Source organism: Uranotaenia lowii, chromosome 1 (genome assembly GCF_029784155.1).
Source record: "Uranotaenia lowii strain MFRU-FL chromosome 1, ASM2978415v1, whole genome shotgun sequence".
NCBI classification, from domain to species: Eukaryota; Metazoa; Arthropoda; class Insecta; order Diptera; family Culicidae; genus Uranotaenia; species Uranotaenia lowii.
In genome coordinates, this window is record NC_073691.1 from 2154391 (window position 1) to 2157627 (window position 3237).

General features: G+C 42.3%; 1 pseudogene; it reads right to left on the minus strand.

The window, feature by feature from the left end:
* Window positions 1-216: 216 nt before the first annotated feature.
* Window positions 217-3010, minus strand: LOC129738455 (pupal cuticle protein-like; annotated as a pseudogene).
* Window positions 3011-3237: the final 227 nt, after the last annotated feature.

Consider the following 3237-nt stretch of genomic DNA (forward strand, 5'->3'; position numbering starts at 1 on the left):
TGCATGCGTTTTGTCTTAATGGTTAAAGAACTCCAATTTAAATCATATTTGTTTAAAAGATTACAATTATTTTGTTCCCTACAGCATAGGTACCAGAAAAATATCGATTTTTTTTCAAATAAAACTTCTTTTTATAACGTTAATAGATTGAACTTCAAACGAACTCGAGATAATGCCAAGGAACTGTGATCGTTTCAAACACAAAAAACTTTCAAATTTTCAAATCAGTTCAGAGTTTAATAGTTGATTGTTGAGCGAAGAAATTCTTCAGCAACTATCAAATGAGATTCATTGTGGTATAGGAATAAAAAATCATTAAAAATTATAGTAACACGTAACACGTCAAGACTCACATTTAAACAGTCCGATTATTCTACACGAGGTCATACTAACCGATGTCACAATTATTCGCGGGGGTCTTCTCTCCTTGTTGTTCAGCAAATGGCAGTTGGATTTTTTCTTGAGGGAAGTGGGAATCTTTGGCACCCTTCCTCCTTAGAGCTTGTACCGATTATCTACTCATTGAGGGTAGTTCGTGTGGTCCCATTTCTGTTTGTAGGAACCATCATCGGCGATCTCGTCCGGCGTCGAGTGGGCATCGGCAATGGCCAGTGCGTTCAGTTGAGCAGACCGAGCGTGCTGCACCTCGGGAGTTTCGACCGGGACCCCGTTGTGGATCACTGGAACATGTATCGGGCCCTTCCACGGTCCATACTGGGGCTGCTGCTGGGAATCGTATCGGTCGTTGATTTCTTGGGCCTTTTCAAGGTGGGAATAGTCGTGGGTTGGACCGTAGGTTTGGACCTGGGAGTATGCGGCCACGTGGGCGGCTTTGGCGTGCTGAACTTCGGGCGTTTCAACGGGAACTCCCTCTTTGATGACTGGGTAGTGGAGAGGGCCGTTCCATTTAGGTTCAGGAGCTTTAGCGAAGCCGTTCCAGTTACTCGAAGGTCCGGCGGTGTAATGGTAGCCGGTTTGTGAAGCTGATCGAACTGCCAGGTGCTGAGATTTGGCCGAAGCGACTTCTTCCGTGTCAGATGGGACATAGTCGTAGACGGATCGTTTGTGGATATGGCTGTGGAACTTACGGTATGAAGCGGCGGCATGGGCTCTGAGATGTTCAGCTTTAGCCAACTGAACCTCTGGGGTTTCGATAGGTTTGCCATCGTGGCCAATACTGGCGTATCCGTAGCGACCGTCATAGAAGGCGGGCCCACTTTGATGACCATAGTGAGGGGCAGCAGCAGCACCGGGAGCCGGAGCTTTCGGCAAGTTAGTACCAGCCACCATAAAGCCATGAATGGGATCAGCCACGTATTTCACCGTTTGCAAGTGTCCTTCGGAATCGACGTAAGAGTATCCTCCATGAATCACTCCCGATGGATCTTTCGTTTCGTGTTTCTGTGAGTTTTCGTCGGCGTAACCGTACGAAAAACCTCCATGACCATCGTGGGCCTGGTATTGGGTCGATAGGCCTGGGCTCAGGTACTCTCCGGAGCTCAACGCTGCCAGCAGTACCCAGGAACTCAAAATCTGGAACAACGTAGAAAAAAAAAATGGTTATCGTTATTAACTTTCTATTATAACAATAAACCTAAACATTAAACAAAAATGGTGGTGAATTATTGTAAAAATTTTGTAGAGATGCTTTTCTAAAAATGTTTATTGCTTTTCAAGGTGACAGCTTATTGAAAGGCTTTTAAAATTATAAGAAAATAAAGAAAACATTTAATTGGTGAAATATTCACAACGCAGAGGTATGTGAACTAATGAAGCATATGGAACACAATTTCCCAAAAGCAATACATTTAAAGGATGGTTAATGACCGCTCTCCTCTTCCAGTGCACAAGGGTGCAGAACATCAATCTAGCAGAACTAAATTTATAGCGCCAAGGATTGTGATAGACACTTGGTGTCTTCGGCAACCCTGTTCAGTTTTACAAGGAGCAAATTTTTTAGAATTTTTTTTTGCCGAGGAGTCCACCAATAGTGAGATAAAAAGGTTAACTTTTTTGCAATTCAAATTAGGGCTTAGAATTCAAATTCAAGAATCCAAATGTAAAAAAATATATTTTAATATTTGAACCATAAATTTTATTTTTTCAACAATTTTTCATTGGGCAAAATATAATTTTCATTCAAAAAAGGGTTTTTTAATCATTCGAAACTCTGCTAGTTCCACCGATTTTCACGCTTTTTTTAGATGGAAATAGTTCCATTTATCATCAAAAATAATCACAAAAAGGTGGTGTTGGGATAATGTGCGCTTGAAACCCCTCTCTCCTTTAAGTGGGAGGATGAGAAAGGACAAGAGAGACTTTTTTCCCATAGCTCAGTAATCAGGCAATTGAAACTAAATTCTTTCTGTTATGATTGAAGACCCCTCCCTCTATTCAGAGAAGAGACGGCAAGGAGGAGGAGGAGGAGGGCTATCCTTCAAATAGTTTTGTATAATACGAGGAATTGTGAGACGATTGAAGCCAAACGTGGCAAGTGACGTTAACTTCGATTCTCAAATAGCCGGTCTTGAAATTACGAGCTTTCGGAATAGTAGGCGTTAAACAAAAATAACAACATTTCTAAATCGGAGCCACATGACACCAAAAAGTTAACTAAGATTCAATGAAAAGCACTTTAATTATAAATGTAGAACTGGCACATGAAGCTAAATTTTGGAATTTCGATGATCCAGCTGCATTTTTAAAAATTGCTTCATCAGGTAAATTACAATGCACGTGGTGAACGGACAAATGTTTGATAAAAATCCAGACTGCAGTTTTTGTGTGACCGTCAACCATAACCTAAACACTTACCAGAACTTTCATTTTGAATAAAATCACACTTAGAACAAGGCTACTTGGGCTACCACAAATCACGAAAAACTTTCACTAGACGATTTTCGAACTGATGTACGCGCGGCGTGTGAAAAACCTCCAGGTCGGCCTCCGAAAAAGGCGAAAGCTTGCACTCCAACCAGGACTGTTTGTGCACTGTGCGGCCAGAGTGGAAAGGGAAGCGATTTTATACGGCCACCCGGGCGAGAACCCAACTAAACCTTTCCACCCTAAAACAGATATTGTACGAATCGAATCGAAGCAGGCTGGGTCGACTTGCATCGAGTAGTAGGCCGAAGAGCAGCAGCAACGAAAACTACAGCCAGAAAAAAAGAGGGGCCTACCCGACTTTTCCAACCCACTATCACTCGTTCATCATCGTCGACGCATCATCATCTGTAG